Genomic DNA, 9,944 nt, shown 5'->3' with positions numbered 1-9,944 from the left:
TGGAGCTCTTAACCTCAGAAGCTGGGACAGAGCCATACCGTATATTTTTATGTGGCAGTACAGGAAGAAAGGTTATCATGTTTTAGTTAGCTAAAAGAAGTTAAGTCTGAAAAGTTACCTTTCTGCTAAAACCTAACCTCAGCTCCTTCCCCTCCCTTGAGACTGTGAAGCAATTTCACACTATAAAAATGTGAATTTTGAAAACACAGCTGCTCGCCCTGACTCCCTGGTTAGAGTAAAACTGAGCAAAAACAAATCTTGAGGAATTAAAATGTTATCTTTCTTCATATTAAAAATTTCACTGGATAGTCTGCCAGAGAACTAACTGACCTCCAGAACCAGGGTCTGCATGTGGCATTCTGCTTGTTCTTCTCACTCTCTGTGTGACTGCAGGCATCATTTTCACAGTCATCTCCTTTGGTTCATGGGGATCACTTAGTGATGCTGCTCTGGGAACTGCACATCTCCAACAGCAAATCCACAAATGTCTTTTATCTGAGCACAGATGTTTTCCTCCCCAGCTATTTACAGAATCCCAAGAAGTGTTAATCAGGAAGTTTCAAACAGTAAAGTATTTCCAGCAGCCTTAACCCAAGGAGTAACTATTCCTACTTTGGAAGCATCAGCCTACGTGCTCGTTGTTGAAGGAAGAACAAATATCCCACTAGAACATTTAGATTGTCATCATCCTCCTCAAAACTCAGTGATGTGGGATCTTTTAAAAATAATAAATAGTCAAAATTTTCCAAGATGTTGTGAGAAAAAGATTATTTAAACACATATCTGATTCTTGTAGTGGCTTGTTTTGGGCTGTCAGATTTATGGGTTTTCTGGTGGTTTTTCGAACTCCATAGGGTATGGAGCTGCATAATATGACATATAATTTAATAATTTTTATTTATTTTATCCTTATTTTTCTGTGACTTGGGTGTTGGCATTACAGCTTTATAGATCATTTGGTGTAAATTTCTTCTAGTGTTGTCCTAATTTTGAACCTGCCATGTGGCAGTAATCCAGTTGATGGGAGGAGTTGTGGTAAATCTTCCCAAATTAAAGCAAGTTGTGTTATGGCTCCCTATGTAGAGATCCTTGTGTCAGTTCAGCTCTGACAAGTGCTCTCCTGGAGGTTGAGGAGCACAGGACTCCAGGACGAGTGTGCTGTTCAGACAGCAGTGAATGAGATATCACTGCTACGTAGCTAAGTTTGTCTGGCATCTGTCTTGACATTGGCAGTTTGAGCAATAATTTCCTCCCCAGATGCTGTGCAGAATGAGAGAGTTTGGCTTAAGAGGTTAAAAAAATAATGGTCTGGCAGTAAACAGCATTTTAGAAGTATTGCTTGGAGACTTACTTAAACTTGTGCAATGGTTTGTCTACAGTGTTAGGAATCATAGCAAGTAACAGATAGACAATATGTATCTTTGAATTATCTACCTGAAAGAGACTGCTTTCAAAACTTTCAAAAGTTTCTCCCAGGACACAACTTTGTCCAGCTTCTTTCCTTATATCTTGCTTGAATTAGTGGATAACATGAGTTGAACAGTGACAAACTTTGAGAAGACTTGAATCTGGCTCTAAATGTCAGGTTTTGGTCTGTTCTGCAAATTTGTGAATTTATTTGTCTATAAAGAAATCTCACAGCTAATAAAAAAAATAAAGAAAAGTTTAATGATCCTCAGAACAATAAACATTAGCCAGCTCCATTTCCTTCTTTCCCATCAAATTCAATCACTATTCTAAAACTGGTTTCTTTAGACTCAGTCAGTAAGAGGCGAATTTTCCCCTCGTGAAGATGAACCATTACTCAGCCTGTGCATCCTGATAGTTAGCCTAACACTTGGCCCTGGCTGCTCTGTGTTTCAGAGGCAACAGCGGGGGATGAAGCATTCTTCAGCTCCTCGAGGGGTCTGGACCACTGGAAAGGTCAAGCAAACAAAGTTAAAATAACCATGAGGCTTGCTGGCCAGCCAGCACTCTGGGTCCAAGATCAGCGGTGCTGCTGCTGGTGACTAATGCAATTAAATCAGCTCTGGGTCCTGTGCTGCGGGAACAATCTCACAGTGGTGCGTGCTGCTGCCAGATGGATTGCTCAAGCTTGGAAACCTCCCTCGTGCGCACATACTTCATCACAACAGGCGCTTTTCGTGGAAAAACGTGGCACTGGTGGAGGGACTTTTAGCCACTTCCCTGTAGGAAAAAACAGCAGGGAGCAGACTCCAGTGTGCAGGAGTCTGTGGGTGCTGAGCGTGGGCTTTTGGGGCTGCAAAGAGTCGCATTTATTTGTTGGGAATGGTGGCAAAGCAGAGCCCGGAGGAACGTGTACCAAGAGGACTTGCTGGAGAAGGGGTCAGCGAGCACTGCGGGCAGGCTGCCAGTGCTGAGGATGCTCCATCAGGCTTCCCCCTCCAAGCTGTGGCAGCCCCCAGCCTCTCCCAGAGAGGTGTTAGATGTCCAGCCGTGTCTGCTGGGGTTGTTTCTCAGTCATTTCTAGCGTGAAAAATTGTTAGTAATGGGAATAAGAATGAGAAAGTAGATATCTGGAATTTGTCTGGACTAAATGGCATGGATAGTTTCTCTGTTTCTCACTTTGTGAGGTATTAGTGGAAAGCTGGAAGGAAAGGATGGGAGGTCAAAAACAGGATCTGAGCCCCATTTATGTCACCCATTGTGCAGTTGCTTAATTCACCCAAGTCCCTCTGTGGTGAGGGACTTAAAATGAAAACACTTCTTCTTCCTTTCCTTCTCGTCAGGTACTCCTGGCTTTGTCACAAGTTTCATTATCACATGCAAGGAGAAAAGCAGCATCTGTTTGTGGCCATATATTAACACTAAGTGCCATAAATTGTGTATGAAAATGGAGTGTCAGCCAGGAGAGATAATTTCTTCAGCTGCTGCTGTTGGCAACTGTTGAAGTTTGAGACATCCTGTAGGGTAACACGGTAGTGAGCTGCTCAGTTTTTAATGGAAAGGTCCTTTCCTATTCAATTTCAATTCTTACAGAGTTCTGGACAATTAAACTGGGGGTTGAGGCACTACAGATTGCTCTTAGGCAAAAGAAAAGTGACATCATATTTGACCACTGTGGCTAAATCCATGTTGTTACCACTGGTCCTAACTGTGGAAAAAATGAGATACAAGGAAGGAAGCACAAGCTGCATCTTCCAGTCTTCCAGTAAGTCTCCCAAATTCATTAATATCCGAACAGTTGTCTTAGGTCAGGCTAAGGGTTTATTCAGACAAGTGTCTTTCCTTCAGATGCATCTTAACTATGTTTGTGGAAAGAGTATGAAACCTTTTCCCCTGTACGCTCCTCCAGCTCTCTGTGGTTTAAGAATGTCCTGATGTAAAGCCTGCACTCACACCATAATCTTTTTAGCAGCCGTAAACAAAGCCTAATTCCACAATCTCCTCAATTCATTAATTCTTGTGGCCTCTGAAGCAGTCTGCTGTAAACACCACCACATAACATAACTACACAGTCATGAACCATTATTTCCTTTTGCTGATTGGGTATTAGTTGTTCACTGCTTTGTGAAGACCCTGAGCAAACTGCTCTCCATTCACATTTTCCCTGGCTATCATCACTTCACTGCTCTTCATCCCATTCTTCATCAGTCTCTCCAGTCAGACCTCAGGGCTATTTAGTCTCTCTTCATAGGAAAGCTGTGCTGCACTGACTATCCCTGCCCTCATCCTGTGCTGTATCCAATTCTGACACAACGTTTTCTGGGATACCAGTGACCATAATGACATTCAGTAGGTAAGATACAGATAAACATGCAAACTCCACAGCTTCTAAGTTAGGAAGAAAGTTACTCAATTAAATATTATTAACTCAGACAACTGAACGAAAAATGTCCTCACTGCTTTTCTGAGACCCACATTTGCCTCACAGCAAGCCCAGAAATATCCTCTTGGGCTCTTCCAGTTGTGCCAAGTCCTAGATTTGCCCTAGCACAGAGCAAGGTTTGCCCAAAGCACATTTTCCCCTGAAAAAGGCAGCCCTCCAAAGGCACAAGGAAGGCAGGGGCAGCCTGCATAGTATTGCTATGAGTAGGGAAGGAAAGGGGCAGATATCAGGGGTAGGAATTTTATGGGGTTAATTTTTGAGACAGTTGAGGCTAAAATATGATTAATACTTCATAGGGAAAGTACTGAGTGCAGGGTTAATGATAGCAGCCATAGCAGCCACAAATAAAGTGGGTAGGGTCATTGAAGCCCCTGGAAGATTTAGAGGAGGATAGCTACAGGGAAGCACTATTTGTGCATAAAGAAGCTGAATATGCATATTTTAGGTGGGAGAAGTCTGCCTTCACATCCTCAAGAAGGCGAAGGATGCACAGAATAAACAAACAAATCCACAAACCTATGCTTGGGTAATTATATCAAGATATATATGCTAGGCTTCATTGTTGTCTATTCACCAGTGCCAGCAATAGGTTGGTCTATCATTTTATGGATCAGGATGCAAGAAAAAAGTTCAGGGCAGCCCATGGAAGTATATAGAAGAATATCAGTACGTTTTGTTCCTGTAAAGACAAAGTAACAAAACTTACAGGAATGACATGTAGGCTTGGCTGCAGTCTCTGAATAAGTCAATTAAAAGGTTTTGCAAAAAGCAGTTCACAGCCTTAATCTCTTGCCCCTTCTGTAAGATACTTCAGCTTCTGCAAAGCACAGCTGGCTATCCAGGTGAATTGCTTTCACATCTCTACCGCAGAGGGAGGTATGGGCTGACTCAGGATGAGGCAAGGACAACATAAACACTCGATTTCAGACAAATATAAAGTAGCCCTGCAGCAAGCCCCTGCAGTCAAGACAGTGATCATTTGCTGTTAACCCCAGATTCTAGATCTGAGGATGGGGAAGTGCTCTAATAGGCATAGGATTTTCCTCAGTTTTGCACCTTTCCATCAAACCTGGCGGCTAATGGGGCTCTGACTGAGCTGCCAGCTGTGCCAGCCCTGGCCTGCACAGCTGGGCTGGAGGGAGACACTGAAGTGGCTCGGTGGGCATACATGGCTGCCTAATGTGCTCCTGGTTCTTGTAGGAACCCCAAGAAGCAAATAAAAGGGCTTGGCACAGAGCTATGTGAAATGATATCTAGTGACAGGGCAGTGGATTGCAAATCTTGTTTTGGTTTTTTTGATGCCACTCAGAAATTTTATTGGAAAAAAAAAAGAAGTATACTGTTATTTATGACATTTCTGTCTCTTCCACGCTGTCTCTCAGAGCTGCTTGGAAACCTCCCCAACTCCCCACCCTGTTTGGCTTTTTGTCTCTGTTTTCAAGAAATACAGTCTCATCAAAATGGAAAAATATCCAAACTGCTGCACAGAAAATTGAGCCAATAGACTGGTCACCTGACTTGGAGCTTGGAGGATAACTGCACTAATAGCAAACTGATTTGGGTTTTTTTCCTTTCAGTCATACATTGCTCAACACTGAGATTTACCCCGTCTTAAGGTTGCTGCAAAAGTCAGATGGTGTTGCAGATTTTCTTCAGAGAGGTGCAGCACACCAGCATGAGATGCAGAGAATAAAACATGCTTTGCTTTCAAGGAAAGGAGATTAAGAGATATGTACTTACTTCTGAAAGAGAAATCTCCAAATTAAGGGGATAAACACCATTCTAATATGTATTAGAGTCCAGTCCTGGGAGGCTGGACTTCCCTGGTTCAGCTGCAGACTGATCTGTTTCCTCTTGAAAGAAAATTCATTCAACCATTTCAAAGAAAAAATTAGGGAAAATTATATAGCAACAATAATCCCTCAACTGTACTTTTTCCTCTTCTGCCATGAGCACTGGCTACCTCATTGCTTTAGGATCACAGCTATTGCCAAAATCAGGGTCTCATCCTTTCTTACTCGCATCCTTGCTAAAATGTAACAGTGAAACGATGAGAAGATTTAATTTATTTTGCACTGAAAATGGTCCAGCTCAAAGGGAGTCTTAATGCTGGCTGCAGCCACTGTGCACCATATGAATCTGTTCAAGAGATTTGCCATAACGCTGCGGGATCTGGATGGGATGTTCCCCACAAAGCGTTTCTCCCGCTGCACCAGCTGAGCCTCAGCAGCAATGAGTGAGCTATCCTGAGTGAAACACTCAGGGCTGTGGTGTTCAACAGAGAGGAACAGACTGAAACAAGCACCTCGACAGATGATCGAATGACAAGGTAAGCAAGGAGAGGCAATGAAGAGAAAGGGAGGAGTGAAAACACAGGATCAGCAAAGGACAGCATAAGAAAAGGTGGGCAGGAGGCAGCACGTGGGCACGCAGAAGGACTCAGAAGAGCTGTGGTGGCTGGAGTTCATCCTTCCTGAAATACAGCCAACTTTTCAATAATCTTCATCTGTCTTTTTAAACAAAGTATCTGGGTTTTTTTCCTATTTTCTGTTACAAGCATGACTCAAACCAGCCTCAACTGACACAGCCATGAAACCATTCTTTCTCTTACTGTACTTACCTGCCACATTTGATATCTGCCCCAAGCTTCCTCAGTAATGTCATCCACAGTCCTGCAGATTAATTTCTTCCCCCTTCTTTTAAATTTGCCACCTGGACAGGATCAAGTTCTGCAGCAAAAAAAAAGAGCATCCTATAGGAAGAACATTAATCTAGCTCATCAAGGCAGCTGTAGTGCACTAGGTAGGGTGAGTTGAGGCTGTACAACAAAATGTAATTGTTCTGTTCTCTACCTTCTAAGAGCATTGAGCTTTATGGTCTTTAAAAAAAGTAAATGGAAGGCAGCAAGAGATTACTGTATATTAATAGGCTTAAATACACAGATACATTTCACAAACAAAAAGAGATAGAGGGAGAAAGCTTTAAATGTTTCCCTTTAATCTGCCTTTGGCATAAATTCTGCCAGCAGTAGTTTTATCTCCCAGTAGTAATACTATTTAGCTATCCAATAACCATTATAACTGTAAGAACACAAGTCATATAAATACAGTAGATCAGAATTAAGAAAATTTTAATTTTTAGCAACATTTTTACTTGCTGCTTATCTAGTAATTCCAGCTTTAAATGGACCATATATGCTCATTTTGAAGAAACCTTTTTAAAAACATCTAAAGTGTCTCATTCTAAAAGTAATATTTATGCAGTCTAACTTTGAAGAGAGTGAAGACCAGAAGCTACTTACCATAACAGAGAAACAACTTTACAGGCCGTCACAGACTTGTATTAATTGTACAGAAGCAGGGAAAGTTGAAGCCAAAACTGCAGACAACATAGTTCCCTCACTGTGAAATAGCTGTTTATTGGATTTTATTTCTTTACTCTCCAGTAGATGGCAATCCAGCACTTGGCCAATAAAACAGTCATGTTGAGACCCTTCTCTGTATACAAGTCTGTGGGGGCTTTAGTTATATAAATTAAGTCCAACTTTGGACTGAAAACTTTATCCAAGTGAATCATTCAAGTAGTGTTTTATTATATTGCTGGTCAGCATGAGACGACACCAGAACAAAGAAGAGTTGAGAAGTGAATGTGAGAATGGCCTTTCAGAGCGGGGCAAGATTTTAATGTCTTTAATGGCTGCTTATTGTTTTAGTTATGTTTCTTACATTGATTTTTAGAAGACTTGGGAGGCAAAATGATAATTTTTGGTATCTTCTCATTTGGAAGTTTACTTGCTCTTGGAGTGTTGTATTTCCTGTGCTTAAGGAAAGATTGCACAGAACCCCCTGAATTCTCTCCCTTCTGACTGAGCCTCTCTCCACAAGGTAGCTGTGTGTCACAGAGTGCTTGTGCCTTGCCTGCTCATTCACATTGCTCCAGGGACATTTCTGGGGTTGTCACTGGAAGACCATACCCACAGAATATGTCAGATTTGGCACAGCTGCCAGCCTGGCTACCCACCTGTCCCGCATGCCCAGGTCACCAGAGCCTTCTGTAGGGGTTGGGGTGTGTACAAGTGGTGGTATTTCCCTTCACAGCAGGGAGCTAGGGGAGGTATGGATTTAGGGGCACCAGAAGGGAGATCAGGGGTGTTGATAGGGACTTGATAGGGGGGTTGATAGGGGGTTGATATCAGCACTGCATGATAGGGATGGCTGAAGTGCTCCTCATCCTCCAGTGGCTGTGTTCCATCTCAGGGCTGCACAGGCAGGGAGACCCATATTCCAGCGAGGTTACCTGGAGAGAGCTAGGACACACCTTGACACAAAAGAGTGTCAAGTCAGTGAGCAATAAAGTGAAGGCAGGGAATCAATAGAGATTCAATATTTTGTTAATATCTCTGAGCCCTCATAGGCTTTCTTCATCACTTCATTTATGCATTTGTTTTGAAGCTTTGTGACTTCTAAAAGTGTGGATTGATAGGGGCAAAAATGGCCCTTTGTCATATATTTGACCCTTGTGTAACAGAGATGAAAGCATGAAAGCAGCAGCCCAGCAGAACAGTTTACATTTTCAGAGCCTTGTACCAGCCACTATTTGCACTCCACCTTGAATCAAGCTGGAGCTTGAAGGAAATCATAGGTTTCCATGGGATGGAGATAATGGCAGCAAGTGGCAGAGCTCCTGTACAAATGTGGCTCAGAGAGGTTTACACTGTTTTCTTGCTAATTGGCTCACTAGCAACAAGCGTGGGGCTGCTCATTTGGTCTGCTGTCATCATTTGGGTTGTGTTTGTTTGGTTTTTAAACAAGGCCTTGAGTTTTAGACATCATTGATGTCTAAAGGTGGTGACAAACCTTGTAGCGGCTGCTTCCTTTATAGGTTAAGCCAGCAAGCAGAAACAGTATGTCTGGGAAAACTAACAATCTGTTTTATGTTCCCACTGCTGTGTGTGAGGGAGGATGAATTGGATGTTGTGATTCAGAGTTGGCCAGAGCCTGCTCAGAACAGCACAGAAACAGGACAGTGGCCCACAGTGAGAGCCTGACGCCTCACCTTGTCCAGTGGTAATTGTCCTGAGCCAAGAGATGCCTCTTCTGGGGGAGAACAGCATGTAACTCCTACAACTGGACATAAAGGAGAACTTTCTTCTTGTGCTTAAATCCTTCATATATTTAAAAGGAATTTATCCTTTAAAAATATGTGCTTAAACTAACATTACATACATAATAAGGCAAGGCACAGCCTTGCCTAATTTACACCAAATACACGCCTGAGAATGTCAGACCTGTGTGTTCCCAGAAGGTGAGAAATGCTGCTCTTGTTTCTAAGACATTAATCAGCTTTCCCCTGCTTTCTTCATCCAGCCCTTCCTTCTTTCCCTCCTGTCTCTCCCAGTAAGCCTCACCACCACCTCAGCTGTTCCATGAGCTGGCTGATCCCTTTTCCTTCCTCCTGTGCCCTTAATGCAGCCAGAGCAAACACACGCCAGGGATACTACAGAGACGGATTTTCACTTTGGCTGCCTGGAGGGACTGCCACGCTTGGGTGGTTCAGGCACAGCTTTGGGAGGGCATGAAGGAAGAAGAGAGGCACAGCCTGTAAATGTTATTTCCACAGCATGTGCAGGACTAAACAGAGGTAAGGAACACTTTGGGGCTGATATCGGAAATAACTGAAAGCAAATGAGAAATCAAACATTTCCTACTCTGGCACTGTGAAAATCTTGCACAAGCTTCAGGGGGCAACCTGACAGATCTTTGCAGTTTTCTGTAAGGATTCATCTAGATTTACTTCTCCTACATCAAGGAGACAAACTCTGTAGGATTTCACTATTAGCCACCAAAGCTTCCTGCTTTCCTGGTATTCACCAGGAAAGTGTCATGTTAACTGTGTTTTCCCCAGGCCACTTATACCTCTTGGGCTGCTTGCACAAGGCATCACGAGCCATTTTTGTTTGTGCACACTCCTAAGTGAGCACCAGACAATAACCAGAACTTGACAAAACCTTGGCTTTGGTCTTCTCACAGGCTAAACATATAACATGCCAGGAGAAGGCAGCAGGATGCAGCTCACTAGGATGCAAGAAGTGAGG

The sequence above is a fragment of the Sylvia atricapilla genome, chromosome 3, assembly GCF_009819655.1.
Source record: "Sylvia atricapilla isolate bSylAtr1 chromosome 3, bSylAtr1.pri, whole genome shotgun sequence".
NCBI classification, from domain to species: Eukaryota; Metazoa; Chordata; class Aves; order Passeriformes; family Sylviidae; genus Sylvia; species Sylvia atricapilla.
This window is presented reverse-complemented; position numbering follows the sequence as displayed.